Source organism: Argiope bruennichi, chromosome 3, assembly GCF_947563725.1.
Source record: "Argiope bruennichi chromosome 3, qqArgBrue1.1, whole genome shotgun sequence".
NCBI lineage: Eukaryota > Metazoa > Arthropoda > Arachnida > Araneae > Araneidae > Argiope > Argiope bruennichi.
The window spans coordinates 12,250,763-12,269,054 of NC_079153.1; the positions used below are offsets into that span (position 1 = coordinate 12,250,763).

The 18,292-nt window shown below is 27.7% G+C and overlaps 1 protein-coding gene across 1 annotated transcript in view; it reads right to left on the reverse strand.

Moving 5' to 3' along the window:
• Window positions 1–18,292, reverse strand: part of LOC129963310 (uncharacterized) — a 435,874-nt gene that overhangs the window by 108,549 nt on the left and 309,033 nt on the right. The gene's annotated exons all lie outside the window — the stretch shown is intronic.

Consider the following 18,292-nt stretch of genomic DNA (forward strand, 5'->3'; position numbering starts at 1 on the left):
TTTTTGGCAGCTGAAAGCAGGGTTTGGATGGAATGGTCGATATCCATTGTTGGGAGAATCATCCGATAATTCCATCGTCAATAGTTCGAATTGGAATTCAAAATCATTGTTGAATTATATGGGAGTTCTACAGATGATTTACGTTTGAAATTCCTAGACGTCGAAATTCGAGTAACAATAGTTATTAGTAAATAGAATTTGTTACTGTCTTATCTATTCAATACAATGTCATCAGAAGAAAGACGGTTTTTATAACTTGTCTTTAGCGTTATAAGACACGAACGATTCGTATTAGGAAAATCTTACCAGTTACACCAATCATGTAAAACACATCGATGCATTTTCCACTCAAAATTTGCATTAATTGTTTTTCAACATATGGTTTAATCATTAAAATTACATATCTGTATAAAATTTTCGACTAAATCAATCAATAATATGTTGCGTCGATCTACCTGTTCTTGAGCATGTCAGCGTGAATATTCTAAACCCAAAATCTAAATAGATTAATTTATTAAATGATTTTTATATCAGAATTTTAGAATGCATTAAAATTTTAATCACATTCATCATTGGGCCGATTATTTCACCTGTATCTCTATTCATATGGATGTGAGCACAATAACTCCTAGAAATAAGATATTTGATGCGCCATCTTGATACCCAAATTAGAGATCTGTATCAAAATTTTTAATCCCATCATTCAGTAGGAATAGCTTCTAAATCCATATTTGATTTAACTTTAATATGTGGCGAAACTGCGCACAAAACACCTGAATGACAAATTCTATGAGCATATGACAAAGTCGAAAGGAACACACTTTCTTGTTGGTTTATGGTAAAAGTTATGGTTACAAGAGAGTTTTTACCAATACATGAAATCATCGCACTGCATGATAGTAATATGAGATTTATTTCGTTCTATACTCATTCCGATGCCAGATATTGAGGTGAAAAATTTTGAGTCGCATTCTATTATTGAACATTGGCAGCCATTCACAGAACAAGATTAGTTCGTCTGAATTCACATTTTCCAGTGAATCATTGACAGCTGGTGTCGCTTGAAGGTTGCATTAGCCACTTTATCATGCCACAGAGAACACATTGATTATCTAATATTTAAATAGATTTCTTTTAGGAATATTACTTACTATAATAACTCAGGCGACAAGATTTTGAGAAAAGTTTTAGGAGTTAGTCACTAAATATGGCACCTTTAAGAACTACTCTATATTATATAATAAATATATAAATCCTAATAAATACATTATTCTATTAAATATTATACAACAAAATGCCACTGAACATGGAACTTTTGAAGAACTACTCTATATTATATAATAAATAAATAAATAAATCCTAACAAATATCTCATTCTATTATATATTATATAATAGAATGTCACTGAATATGAAATCTTAAAAAACTACTCTGTATTATATTAAATAATTAATAAATCCTTGTGAATACTTTATTCTATTATATAATACATACCACTTGATGCTGCATTACATAATAATGCTATTTAGAAATCATATAAAACATAGCATATAAGCAATAAATATAGAAACAAAAACAAAACAAAGAACCCCCCGAAAAAACAGAAGTGGTAAAAACCATTGCAAAATAATAAAAATATATAAACAAATAAAATTAATGAAAAGAATAATTAATGATCTTAATTCTATTAAAATCATCAAAGACATGAAATGTACAGCGAAACAGAAAAGAATTGGCACAAATTAAGAAATGAGATAACATTGAGACCCCCTCCAATAAAAATAAAAATAAATTCAATGCTTAAACTCTCCTTCAAATGACATATTTTTTTGTCATCTAAAGTTATTTTATTATCATTGTAATAATACGAAAATGTTAAAGTTTGTTTATAATTGAAACAAATATAAGAAAAACAATATCTTATTTTCGAAACAGGAGACAGTATCCCACAGGAGAAATTTGCTTTTCCACTTTTCTTTATAAATTTTTAAAATTTCAAATAAATAACGCCCACATTTCATTATTATTTGCTTAATTAAGTGTGAGCCATACGAGTTTTAAGGAAACGTTTACTAAGGAACAAAAATTTCCCCAAAGAAACGTTCCAAATGTCATTAAAAATATATATATGTATACACGAAGATTCATAGAATATAGATATGAATAATAGATTCGTCAATGAGACTACTTGAAACAAAAATTTTGTTTAATCAATATGATGTTTGAAAATAGTACATTTTTTCTAGCACAAAAACGTTTACTTGCATTGAAATATAAATGTGTAACTCCAGAAATTTTTTTTTATTTTCAAATACATTATTTATGCAGTATTCTAAATTTCAGATTAACATAATATTTGGAACTTGTTTTCTGCCACATAATAAATATTTGGAGTCAACAATAAATCGTCTTTGTTTTATAAAAATTCTCATTGTATTTTATTTTATATTACAAAACATAGCAGCAATATAACTGAAAAATTATTTTTATAGTGTAGAATTCATAAGTTACAAACACTATTTCTTAATAGTACTAAAAATCTTCAGAAGGAAAAGGATAATTCAAAACAATCTTTTGCGATAGATGGAATTTCATTCTAAATAGTGAAACGATGTATCTTAGAATGGTAGCAAAAATTGTATTTTTCTTGATACAGTATATAATAAATACATGTCTCTTTTCAGATACTATTTTAGACGAGCCCAGAAAATAAAGCAAAAAAATATGACTAGACTGTTTTATGTATGCACATAACAGCGATGTTGCGTTTACTATTGTCTAGCACAAGAGAAAAAGAAGTAAAAAAAAAAAAAAACAATCTAAAAAATTTACTGTTCAAAATTATTTATTAGAACGACAAACACATGCATGTTTTTATTAGAAGTTGTTTATGTATCATTCGCTAAAATTTCGCTTTTATTGAGAAAAAAGGAAACGTGGAGGCAATTTTTAAGAAGTATTTTGATTTTAAAAACTTGTTTACATACCGAACGGAATGAGGCCATGTGGTTACGCAGCCACATAACATCTAACTGAACGTTATCCTTTATGACCTTTTCTCACTTGTAGGATATTGCCATTTCCATATCAAAAGGTCTTATGTTAAATCGACGGATATCAAAACTTTTCATTGATGTAGAAAATAGGTTAGTTGCATATTCTGTCAAATTGTTACATGTGAAAGTATGACTGTTTTATGGTATAAAAATATACTATATGTCACTAATGGTTTCAGTAGTAACATCCAAATTTCGAATTTTTGTTTTATATTCTTTTTAATATAGGATATTTTATACAATAGTGGCGAAATATGATGGGTTCCAAAATTAAAATGTTATGTCACACTTGACATGCATCACATGATTGCTGGCCTCTGTTGCAGTTTCATTTGGTTTCATTAATACTAGATTTTATAACTATTTTTATTCCGTTCTAAACATTTTTCTAAATATCACGCTAATGGATGAGATTAGACACTATTTATGCTTAATGAACCATTTAAATTGTAAAAGTTTTCGCTTCATATGACATACATTAAAGCACATGAGTTTATTTCACTAAAGTTTAATTAGTCGATATATTAATATGGTGATATAAATCTATTTTTCCTCACACTTATTCTTTTTTACAAAAAGGCAGAAATGAAAATTTCGCATGAACGATAGTAAAAAAAAGTCTATTTAAAATAAAGTAATTCTTTATGAAAATGAAATTCAAAAATAAATAGGAATGAATCTCTTTGCAGTTTTCATTTAGAGCATGTGCATCACATACAATGCACTCAATTATTGCACAAACATTGGATTTTTTAAAAATGGAATGTAGTTATGAATCAACTAATTTTCATAGAAAATTGACCAGTCTAAGAAATAAAAAAATATTTTCAAATATGCGAAGTCATGGCAAGATAAATATTTTGGGAAATGGAGATTTTTTCCGCATTTCTAATTGATTTTATTTGACTCGACAATTTATAACAATGCATTAAAATAAGCAGCAGCCGTTTTTTTTCAAATTACAGGGCATCAATTAAGGATTATTTCAATTTAGGCATGTCAGACCGATTAATATTTCCTTCCTGCCCCACCTTAATGTCTGTTAAACGTCTACACTTTACCGTTAAAAACATATCTTGCCATACCCCCAAAGATACTTTAAATTCATATTTACTGACCTTTTAGAGAATGTCAATTCGTTATATATTATACGACGTTTTTTATGCCCGATTAAAAAAAATTGTAAGAAATAAAATAGACCAAAAATAAAAATATTTAAGCATTTTTAGATAGATTCGCGTTAAATTAATTTTAGGAAGTTAATAATAAATCTTTTGAAGTCTGAATTTTGAAATAAATTAAATAAATTGCAGCTTTATTCTTCCAAAAATTAATTCAAATTTCCTGGCTCATTGACAGTGAGAAAAATGTGAGAGAAAAAAACACAGTTTTTCAAAACGTCTAATATGGCGACAAAGTAAATTCTTCTTCTTTTTATTACGGATAATTTACATTTGATTTAATTTTTTGTGGCATATTGTAATACAAAATAGAATTTTTGTACCAATTTGCAATTAAAAATATCTTTTGAAAAATACAAATTTTATTTTTTTCTAAAATCTTCTTTTCATCATAAATTTTTCAAAAATTAATTTCAATTACAATTTTATAACAGTGTTTTTCCTTTATATAACCTCACCAAACACAATGGCTAAATTGCGAATAATCGAAGTTAATATTTTAATAGTTAACATGAACGACTAAAAAAAATAAACATTAAAATTTTCAGTTCAACACTAATAAATATTTTAAATAATGTTTTAACCTATTCCATAATGTTGAATGTTTTTTTGCATGATTATAAGTCGGAATTCTTTCTGTAAATTGTGTGATGGGTTAGCACAGTATGAAATAGCTGATGTAATGAAGATAAATGAATCAAGCATAAATTGATCGTGCAACGATATTTCGTCCAAAATGTTAGAATTTTTTTAATACAATTTTTTTAAGTTGATCTACTCAAAAATTGTTTGTTCTTAGAAAGCTGAAATAAAAGATCATAGATGATGTCGGAAAAATACTTTAATCAATTTACATTAATATTAAACAATTAAACTGAATAAAAAAATAGAATTATTCCTATTTAAAATAAATCTACATCCGCAATTAAAAATCTTTTTTAGGTTTCAATGAATTCGCTAATTTTTTTTCAGAGAAAAATGTAATACGAGCTAAATTTAAAAATAGATTTAGTCTGAATCATTATTTAAATTTGGATCGCATTACTATAATTTTTTTTCTTTTTGCAAGGATAATTTTTTACAAATCAAAAGTGTTTGCAAAAAAGCAGTTAAAACATTTTTTTTGGCCTAAACTAAACTTTTTTTCCTTTCCGAGAAATGTTTTTGACAAAATTACGGGTTAGTTTTTTGTCCTAGGTGAAGCTGTATTGCTTTTTCTGAATAAATATGCATTTTTATGATTTTCCAGAAAAATAATCAACCAGATATAATTTTGTAGCATATTTTCATAACAGATTTTTTCAAATAATAATTTTTCATAATTTAATTATGTTCTGTATACTTCAAACTATTTTAGATACTTCTACAATTTTTATGCAATTATTGACTCTTCATTTTTTAAAACCCTCAGCGCTTTTGCGGATGCGCCAGGAACAATTTTTTGCTTCTAAAGGGGGTGAGAGTAAAGTTGAAAGGAGCAGATGTTTACATTTAGCAATAGGGTAAATTCAGATTATTCATGGAATTAAGAAACCTAATAACAGCTCCTTTTTTTCTGCATACCACTCCTTAATGAAGTGCTATTGTCTAAAAGTTCTAGTCTCGAAATTCTGAAACGAACAAATTCGCATCATTTAGTTTAATTCAGTTACATTAACGTCCCGCTTTAAAGCGACACTAAGGCTATTTTGGGACGGACCTCGTAATTTTGAAGCATGGTCAGATGACGAGGACGACACCTGAGATGGCCTACCCTCTCCAAACTTCCACACCACATATCAGTGGATGAACGTTTGGCCCTGACGGATTTAATGTGCACCAGACCCACTGACATGACGGTTCTTCGGTGGAATCGGGCCTTCTCCTGTTCCGAAGCCGAGATCTTACCACCAGGCCACTGCTGTCCTACACAGCGCACATAAATGTATATAAGATACATATTTTGTAAAATTATTTTCAAAACTGTACAAAACCAAGATTTTTTCAAATTAATTTACGGACATCACGATTATAAACACATTATTATGCATTTTTTATTTAACTTATTTTATGTTCGTAAAGACTGAATTTTGAAATTGATTTTTTTATTTACTTGCTGGTGCGTTAGATATATGAAACTTTGTATACTTCCATCAAATTTTTCGATGATAATTTACTATTTAAATGCTTTCAGAATTTAATTATCGATAAATGGATGAATTTTATTATATTTGTTCCATAAGAATATTACTATTTTGGTAGCGAATTTCAGAAAAATTAATTCGAAGAATTCCCAATCTTTATAATAATGAGTTATATAATAAAGACTAAAATAAAATAAATAAAATAATATATAATAATAGACTAAAAGAATAAAATAATAGATAAAAAGATAAAAAAAGTATAATAATGTAATTAAAATATATAATGTAATTCTAAATATGTTACTAAAGGTCTATTTTTTAAAAAAACACACCTTTTTTCAGTATATTTTTAGTCAAATGTTTTAGAAGATTATATTAATATTCTTATAACTGAATCAAGCTATTTCCACCACCCCTTAAGAAAAAAACCACCAATGTAGGAATGTCATATCAAGTATGATTTTATTCGAATTTTTACACTGACCCTCTACAAATAAAACACACATAAGTCTTAAATCTATTTTTTTAATAACCAATTAGACATATTTCTTATGTGCTAGAAAATATCTCTATTGGAATATAGGATACATATAAACATAATACATTATATTAATAAATTGCATTCATAGATTTTGATGCATATAAACTTCATAGGCAAAATTTCAAAATTTACGTAGTTAATATCTAATTAACTAGCACAAACAAATATCATATACCCCAAAAAATGAACATATATCCCAACCAGATCACATTAACAGTACAAGGAGTTCAACAAATTTGATCAAGAAGTCAGAAATTCGATGGATACACTCGTTTTAATGTTTAAATTGCAAATGATCTACAATGGAATGGAATGGATATTTTCAATCCACTTTCTATCCTGATGACAGTGCTTCTTACAAATTCGACACACAATTATCCAGAGCTTGAATGACACTTTATTACCTGCATGATTCATAGTTCCCCCTTCCCTCAAGCGTCATTCCATGCGCAATGCCCAAGGGTTTCCTTTCCCAGTCTCACCCACTCTCTTTTTAAATAACACACATCGATTTTTAAAAAGTGAGGAGGGGCAACATTACGCATACCAGAATGAATAAGCCGTAATACATTTTAATACATAAAAATTGACGTTTCACATTTGAGTTGAGACCTATTCGGTTTCTGGAGCACATTCAGTTTCCCATCCATTATAATTTGATATTTCATTTAAAAAAAAGTAAGTCATTAAATTATTTTCGAGAAAATAAGCAGAGAAGTCAATTGAAAAAATGGTATTTTGAGGTGATAACCATGATTTTATTTTTATTTTAACAAATACGGATAAAACATCTAAGAAAAAAATTGATAATCCAAGTCTAGTTGACCCGTTGGGTATATTTGCCGATTGAGACTCATGCACTTATTTTGTCTGAATTACAGATGACGAGTCTAATTCGGGATTCAAATTAAAACAAAATTAAGGTTGCATATTTTTGTGCATGGCTAGAGTCATGGCATTAATTGTAAGAGGGCATTTCTTTACAATTCTAATTAATGCATATACCATATGAGTTCTCATACAAAAACTAATGCCTTTACATGATATTCCGCACACCAGCAAGTTAAATCTATACCAAACTTAAGAATATTTTCAAATAAATCTGTAAGAGTTTATCTCAAACTATCATCAGAGTCTCATATTCAAAGGGTTAATTTTATAAACTATATTGATTTGCTAATTTGGAGAGAGAAATTAGGTGGAAACAACCAATTTTTGTAAAATTAAAAATTTCTTTCTAAGTAGCAACTCTGTAACCTTAAACTCACAAATGAAAGATATTTAAATCGTCATTTATAAAGAATTTATAAACCTGTTCGAATATTTTTGAAACCAACCAAATAGCCATTTTCAGCCAATATAAATAATTTAATGCTCTAATATAAGATGGAATTCTAAATAACCGAAATCGTGAAATGCACAACTGGAATATTAATACCTAATTTAACCTTCCTGGATTGGTAACCCTCAGGTGTATCTTATATGAAATGTTTCATACCGCTTATCTGATTCATATTTAAATTTTTATAATTCAAATTTTTAAAAGTGGCAATCCGTATTTTTCAAATTCTTTTCAATTCAATTTTTTCCAATATTTTTTATTCTCATAGCACTATCAGAGAAAATTGAATTGAAAAAATTGTTTAGAATAGCCATTTATTCTCATAGCACTATTAGAGAAAATTGAATTGAAAAATATTTGGAATTATTTTTTATTAGAGAAAATTAGGATTAAAATATTTAGAATTGTTTTTTTATTCTCATAGTACTATTAGAGAAATTTGAATTAAAATATTTAGAATAGCCTTTATTCTCATAACATTATTTATATAATAAATAATTGCCATTTTATCCTTTTTTTAATAAGATCTACAAAGTATGTCCGAAGATTACTAAGAATCCTCAAGCCTCCAATTACGAGAGAATAAAATTGTGGATTATTTTCAATCGCCGTTTACAGGCAACGCCTGTAAATAAGCAATGGCCTGCGCAACAAAGCTAAATACTTTCTTAAGAAATTGAGTTGCTTTTTATGTATAATAGCTCAGTCGATTAACCGCTCGAAATGAGCGAGATACAATTTTAGCGTTGATTGAAGGAAAGATGTTAAATAACCACCTGTAGAATTTTAAAACCGCATTTAGATGTAATGTTTGAAACTACTGCATCAACGGGACGAATTATTATCTATATGTATCGCTCGCTATAATAGCAGAATGTAAATGAGCGTTTTAAAAGAAAAAGACACGGACAAAACGCGTGTTGCGGCAATAAACAGATTCATTTCTAACCTTCATAAATCGCCATTTATAAAGCTGGAAGATTAATAATATATCACCTGAGACAAGATTTCAACAAGCCAATTCTTTATAATTGGAATAATCCGTTGCAAAGATTTAGAGCATGCAGATTGGATAACATATTTAAAAGAACACACACAGGAATTAAGTATTTTTATAGAAGAAACGCTTCTAGTATCGCGAAGTATTATAACAATAGCCTTAACATTTATTACCGCCTTTACTAAAGTGCTGTCAACAATTATGTTGGTATTTTTCATTACCCCATTGTTTTAGAACCATTTCTTTACTCGCTTCTAAACAGGCGACTAAATGAGAGCAATAAAAATACAAAATTCTTTTTTCCCCTGCAAAAAAAAAAAAAAAAAAAAGAAGAAGAAGAAATAATAATAATAAAAAGCGCAGGGATAAACCAAAAAGCGTAAACGACTTAACAATTCAAATTTTGATGAAATTCACTTAAAAGAATCCATAAAAAAACCTCGGAAAAAAAAGAAAAATGTAAAATTAAAATAGGAATGTAAAACATAACAGAAACGAACATAAAAATAGGAAGAAAACGCAAAAATGGAATCTGGAGTGGAGTAATTATGCAGTAATTTTCTTAGTTTGAGCAACAAGAGCCATTTCTTCAGCCCCCTTTTTCATTGCAACATTTAAGGAATCTTCAAGCAAATCTTTTTAACTGTACAAATATGCAAAAAAGGAGAGAAAAAAATTAAATAAATGTACATTTTTTTAACAACTCTAACGTTTTTTGATGAATAACCCCATTCAAGTTCAGTATGTAAGCATTCGTATTTTTTTTCCGGTAGCTCTCTGTTAAAAATTAAGTCATTAAAAATATTTTTGCGTTTTGTAAATAATATTAATGCGTAAACACGAAACACAATTTTACATAAGTATTCGTGCGATACTTATGATTCTCATTGAGCCATAAGTGCGCAAGGATGATTTAACCCTTTAAAAGGCTCCTTTTTTCTAGTCATGCTGTATTAAAATAGTTTAAGGGTTGAGATTGGCTTAAGAAAAGTAATTCATTTAGCTTATCAGATAAATTCCATTAATTTGATTAATTAATAATTAAGTAACAAATCAAGACACACCAGCATGAACTGAAGTATTCCATTTTTTGTCTAGGTCTACTGCACGAAAACCCGCCAACCCGAAAGGCCGTAAGATCTTGAAAGTCACTGGGTAGCGAAACATTATTTATTTATTGAAATAATTACAGTCATCGCAAGAAAATGGGCGTTAAATAAGGGTATGCATTATAGTTTATTTGACTAAAATAATAAAATATTTAAATTAAATAGTTAGCAAACCAGTTCTGGATTCAAGAGACAAAGTTAAGCATTAATACACATAAGTGTAAAAAAAAAAGTCATATGTCCAAAGGAAGGAAGACTTAGTATATTGTACAGCAATATCAAACAATGTACCAATATCTAAAATCATATATCTATTCCATTGTATAAAATGAAAAATAGGTGAATGACACAAATACAAAGTGAAAATACAAAGGAGATTTAGAATGGCAAACACATAAAAAAAAGCACGACTAGAAAGTAAATCAAGAATATGAGCAGAAATTACAAAGTTTCTAATAGCTGTAATCCTACATAAAAGTTTACTAGTTTCTGTCATACTGGAAATACTACTTTCCAGTTTCTGTCGTATTGGAAATTAAGTCAAAACTTATGCAAACCTACATAACTTCACACAAAGATGAATGAATTTAGTGGGAAGCATAGTTGCCATGGCCCTAGAAAGGGTTAAATGCCTTTGCTAATTTTTGGATAAACCTCTAAATTAGTAAAGAAAAATTTTATTTTTCATTCATTTGTTTGTTACGAAGTAAATTCTAGAAATTACAATGGATTATCTACTTATTTATTTCAAAGAAATTTTAAATAGCAATAACAAAATTAGTTCTTTTGATATATTTCACATCATTACATAAAATGATTGTTTATGCAAATCTGTTTTAAAAGTAAATATCTTCGCAAGATGACGCGCAATCAATTTTAAAGAATGCCTCTATTTTCATGTTTCTTAACCTACGTGACTGCAAATATGAGGAAATTCGATACTAAATTTTTATATATTAATACTTTAGGGTAATGGATTTTTCATAAATATAAAATTACATATCATATTAATAAGTACTATGTGAAGAAGGGAAACAGAGAGATCTTAATATGATATAAAAAGCCTTTCTAATTTTTTTATTGATCGAAAGATGAAGCATTATAATATTATTTATTGACTGAAAAAAGGAATATAAAAAGTTACAATATATTTAAAAATATATTATGGTGTAAAACTTTTATAAAAGAGTTTAATTTTGATTTTTTATATTTTGCGAACATAATTTTTTTCACTATATATTGAATCAAAATCCATAATATTAAAAAAAGTATTTAAAAATATTCTCACTGAACAAAACCTAAATTTAATAAAAATAGTTTTTAAAAATATTGTTGTAAATTGATGTAAAAGTAACATTCTTTTTTTTTATTGTCGATTTAGTATACAGTTCTCACTTTCTCTAGTGGGTACAGTAATGGCGGAGTAATTGTATAAGTCACATCTCATATTTTCCAAGGGAGGAATCGGTGCATAAACTGTTGACTAGAACAGCCGCGGTCATTTTGTAACTGACAGCAGTATCCAATTTTTGTTGCGACAGTGATCCTTCAACAGCCCAATTTCTAACGCAAGATGGTTTGTCTCTATAACATGTTCATTGTCACGACTTGCCTCTAATATTCAAACCATCTATCTATATTGTTACGAAATTTCCAGGGTTCGTTTGGATAGTGGTAGTTATATGGTGTGGAGAACGCTCAATCACCAGGCGGCAGTAGAAAATAAAGCAACGTCGTTTATCTACACGAAGACACACAGGACAGCACAAAGACGACAACTATGTACAGCACAGAAGACGATTATCTTCAGCCGAGACGTGCAGCATACAACAGAATCTACTGCAGACAGTAGAACACAGCTTAGTTCAGCACTAGCTTGACTCCGTCGCTGCTCCGCTTATCTCTGGAAGGCCAGTTCTTTACCGTCGATCCCGACTACTCTGCTCTCCGATCTGGTTCACGACGACTCCCCGGCAGCTGCAGCTCCTTTTATAGGTCTCAGGAGGCGGGGCTAGAAACCTCTCAACCAATCAGGAACGTTCGAGGCGTATCTCGGTTCCTACTGGACGGATCGGGAAAATTTTCGATGTTTCGGGTATAATCTATTTTGGCGCCAAAGTCGCCAAGTCGCCAAATGGTCGCCAAGTTTGTCGCCAAGCTCTGGGACCTCCTATGGAACCAACTATGCTGGGAAGCAGCATCACAGGTTCGTAACAATATGATTCTTTCTCTACTTTGGTTATGAGATGGTTCAATGAGCAGGAGTAAACCACATATGAATCATATGGCAATAATGTTATGGTAGTTCACTTCAGTAAGATTAACTTTCGGTTTCAAAACTGCTCATCTCTTACTTTCCATTCAACTGCATTCAGATTATGTAGACGATCGTCCAATGTTTGAGCTTCAATAATCTCTCAAAGCAATAACGGTTAATATCGATGGATTTGTTTGCAACTGGTCCGCATATACGGCATGTCTTGAGCCTACGACTTTCTGGTCCTTTCAAAGCTTCAACACTCCACCAGTAGAAGAACGCTCGATTGATTTTGTGTGCATTTAATATACATAAATGATGCGTTTTAAACCCATTTCTTCTGGTACAGAAACTTGAGTATTTTTCATGAGGTCAACGCGTTTGCAATTGAAAAACTCAAATATGTAATAAATAATCATATATTCGATAATATAAGTCATTTTTTAGAGGTTAAATTATTTCATATTTCTTTCTTCTATGATAAATCATATCACTGACTCTACGACCCGCCCGAAGGCACACGGATAAATAATACTGATTGACTGGACCACCACAACAGCAACAGTGGCGGGAACTATGTTTGAGTCATAAGGGCCATCAACGGCCACGGTTCAACCCTTCCCGAAGGAAATACCCCACCTTTTTGTGTACCTTCCAGGGTGGCGAGATCCAACCACCATACCGGAAGTATCTCATCCTCATTTCGAGATACCAACCCGATGTTTTTTCTTCTATGATAAAGTTAACATCGTTTAAACTCATTTCATACATAATGTGTTTGAAATGACACACAACGGTTAATAAATTAACTTCTGTATTATTACAAATCAATTTTATCTGAATAGAATACAGAAAATGAATTTAATGATCGACGCTTTCAAACAAGGAACTTTCAGATGTAATACCATAAAAAAGTTCTTCATTTGAAATCGCTCGAGTGTTGCATTTTCATCATATTAAATATCTAAAGAAAAACATTTTGATTGAATCTGGAGGTTTGAAAGATGTACTGAAAAACGTTAAAAATGGTGTTAAACAATTTTCTTCAATATTTTCGCATTTTACATATTTTTTGTGACATTAAGTTAAAAACCGAAAATTATTTCAGGTCAAAGTTGTTGATTACTTACGACAAACATTGCTTATTATTCAATACAAATTATCCGTATTTGTATTAAAATAATATATAACTAGCAAAGGAATTTACATTTTTAGTCATTAATTAAATTTTCATTACAAACTTCAAACGCACACCGAAAAAAATAATTTTAAAATGTTCTCTCTCAAACTTATTTATGATAGAGACGGCAAATATATATATATATATTTACACAAAGCAAAAATTTTATACAAAATCTATATTTATTTGTGATGAAATAAAGAGCAAAATATAAATTATTTTGAACAGAATTATATTTTCTTTAAAAAAAATTACCACAACTTTAGACATATCAAGTGGATTTTAAAAATATAATACTAAAATATAATTCTTTTAAACTTATATTAAAACCAAACCAGAAAATGCTGAATTAATCCTAAATATAAATTGCAAATCGCAATTTATCACCTAACCTTTCAATTAAATAAAAGCAAACCAATGAATTAATGAAATGTTTGTTAATTTGTACGAAAATACGTGTTTAAGTATTTGCAATTAAATATTTAAAATGGATTTTTCCCCTATTCAATTGATATGCAACCTCTATAAACACCCGACTAAAACTTACATAAGTGATTTTTTTTCCATAAGAAGCAAAAAATATAAATAAAAAAAGGGGAAAAAATAACAGGAGGAAAAGCTTACAATTTCTTTTTATCTACGAATCTACAGAATAAATTTGTTTGGATAATATTTATTTAACGTTAATTTGAATATGAGTCATCAAGACATTCCTATGATTTAATTTGGAAAACATTATTACATAAATTAAAAAATCATTCCATTCACGCTGATATCTGTATCGAGATATGTTTCAAGTAAATAATACTTTAAAAAAAATAAAAAAGAACGTTCCACGATAGTAATTAGAAAAATCAGATCTCGCTTTCTTCATCAGAACGCTTGCAGTTTACAAACATAATCTAATTATTAACACCACTTCAGTTCTCATTAAAATTTATGTTGCCAGCGTTTTGACTAAAGTTTTAAAGTTCAAATTGAATAATGTCGGAAGCTAAAATGAGGAGAAAAAATATTAGGTAAAGAAAATCCTTCATTATCGTGAAAATAAAGTCTGATAATCAGAAAACAGAAATGTGTATGCATAATTAATATTTGAATATAAATATTCTCGTGCTTTCGCCTACTAATTACTAGAGTATTAACCTACATGCCTGGCAGAATTAAAACTAGAAAAAAAATGGAGGAAGGAATTTTAGAATTAGATTTCGAAAGTACAAGCACCAAGGAAGAAGTTCTATTTCTTTTTTTAGAGACTTATAGGCGATTTAAGGAGTTAATGAAGACTTTGATGAGGAAGTGGATGCAAATGAGTGCGAGTTCTACTAAATTTTTTTGGCGCTGCGTTTTTCGAAAAAGTAAATTTAATAGCTTTAAATATTATAGTTCTAAACATTAGATTCATAAACTGAAATTGGTATTCATGGACTAAAAAATCATCAATAAAGGAGAAAATTATGTTTGTTTGAGAATTTGAAAATTGATAAATGTGCATTATTTATCTAGTATATTTTGGCAACAGATAGAGAGCTGAAAAGAATGCAAAATTAAAATTAGGTCTAGACTTATTGCAGAATATAACTGCATGTCATGAAAAAAGTAATTAGACTGGAATAAATATAATAACTTATAAATGCCTCCAGAAACTTTTACTTTTAATGACGCTTTGATTTGAGGATATGAAAAAAATTATAAGATATTGAAATTTTGAAATCATTTTTATCAACAACGTTCTAAGAAATATTGCATAATAACAAAGAAGTTCATTTATTTAAAATTAAAAATGGCTTTATATAAAAGGTATACTTGCTTAAAATAAATATAGCGAATCCATTTATAATAAAATAAGACAAAATATATAAATCAAATGAGATTCCAAAAGTAAATTTTTTTAAATACTTTTTGGATAACATAATGAATATATTAAGTATAACCCCTAAAGTTACGTATAAGTATATTCCTAGTTTTACACCTAAAACTTCTAGCATATGTTGAGGGAAATGACTGAATTTTTAAGATTTCTTGTTAAAAGATATTTTCGTATTTTTACAGGAAAGAAAACAATATTTTGATAGAAATATTGTTTGGTAATATTTTAGGTATATTTTAGAGGTAAAGGAGACTATTTTCTGTTAAAAAATTAAATATCTATTTCATTTTAGTAGTAGTAATTTAATAGTATTTAACATTCATTAATCATTCAAGCATTCAACTAGTTTGATGAAATTTATTGAAGGTCTTGAAAACGAGTTTTTAAACAGATACTCAATACGTTATGATTGAAAGCTAATATATAATTATTTATAATTTGTTCTTTGACTTAACTTGAAAACCGGAGATAATAATAATAATAAAAAGAGTAGATGGAAATAATATGATAATAGATAATGATAATAAGTAATAGATAATAATAAGTAAAAAAAAAGACGAGATGGAAATATTTTTAAAAATACATTTTTAATAGTTTGTGAACTTTGAAAATAATTAGTTTATGAGCTTATTTTGGAAAAATAAGTTCGTATTTTAGAATTTATTTTTTAATATCAAGGGTTTTGTTTGAAAAGTAATGGAATCTAAGAAACATAAAATAAATAGATTTGAGTAGTGAAAGTAAAGAAAAAAAAAAAAAAAAAAAAAAGAAGAATTATTTAGATGGTTTTTCCCAAAATTTTCCTCCGAGTTCTGCATAAATTTGAATTTAGGGAAAAATGAGTGGATATTATATAATTATTATTTAAATAGCAAAAATCTTTGATTTTAATAGCACTATTAATTATTAAAAATTACTCTGAATTATTTATGATGTAATTTCCTATTTCAAAGGTTTAAATAATCCTTCACACATTAGAGTTATGTTCAATTCTCAAAAATATTTTGAAAGTTTACTTCTATTTAAAAAGGAAAAAATGTGCATTGTTTTTTCAAAAGAGAATGTTATTCTATTTATACCTTATTTAATTTATTGAAATTTCTCATTTTTAACTGCTAACTTAAAAGATTTCAAATTAATCAAATAAATTTGACAAATATTAAAAAAAAACGTCCCAGTTTCAATAGTAATCTATTATTTAAAGCGATTTTTTTAAATATTTATCACGTCTGGGAGATCATTTGATAGATATCTTGATAATTCCTTTTTTTAAAAAAAATGAACTTTTTAAAAATAAATGAGCTATTTAAAGGAGTTAAAAATAATTTGAACACTATTCTTAGAAATGTAATGTAAATATTTCTAAGAATTAAAACCTGAATAATTCTTATTGTATACATTTTAAGATAATATATTATTAGATTATAAAATGCATAATCTTTCATTTTTTTCTACATATAATTTATCAAATGTGCTGATTCAAGTAGACTTGTCTGATATATTTTGTTATGTAAAAATTGGTTTAATATACTTACTTTAAGAATTAAGTATTTTTTCTGATAAATCATTTGCTCATAATGTTGGTAAAAATTATATTTATAAATTACAATTAATCACTAAATTAATAGCTGTTACTATAACAAATGAATTAATATGGTGATATTGATTTTTTTAAATAACAGCAACAACAACAACAAAAAACTAGTTTTACTCTCAATATAAAATAGTCAATTGAAAATAAGTTTTAATATTGCCTTGAGGTTCAAAACATAAATAGCGTCTATTTAAACGAAACTATATTTTAAAGTATTATAACGCATAAATAAATAAAAATAAATATAAAAAATGCGAAAAAATTAATATAATTTTTGTTATTCTTACATTTTAATTTGAAAAAAAAAATATTTTTCTGATAACTCAAATTAATATTTCATATTGCAGCAGAAGATTTCTAAAAGACATTTCAATTATGTACTAGAAAACAGGACAATTAGAATAAAAAAAAATTAGAAAAATATATTCGAAATTATTTGATATAAATGATTCTCGAAAGAAGTAATTTGAATTAATGCGAAAAATGTTGATTTTTTTTTATTATAAATGAAAATTAATAGTCTACATAAATTCGAATAATTTAAAAACCAAACATATCTGATAAGAATTCTTTTTAAAAAAACTCATTTTTTTCCTCCTCGGAATGTTTTTAAGTGAATTAAAACGACATATCTCGATTTGAGTTTTATCCTGCAATGCTCAATAAAGTATAAAGATTACATGTCAGTGATAATAATAAATCTAGAATTCAATGCAATAACTGAATTCCATATTTTATGGTTTATGATTGTTGTTTTATCCTTTTTAGACAAACATTCGAAAGAGAATGAATGAATTTATTAATTTTGAGAGAAACTGCAATTTTTCGAATAAAAAAATTAATTGATGATAATCGAATCATTTTAGTTTCACAAAAATCGTTTGCGATATCTAATTACAACCGCGTGCTACATCGATGATGAATACAAATGGAAAGGGACAAAAAACTGTAAATGTACTTTAATCAATAGAAATTATTTACTGAAGTGCTTTATTTATGTATTTTCAATATTTCATTACTCTTTTCTTCACGCCTGACG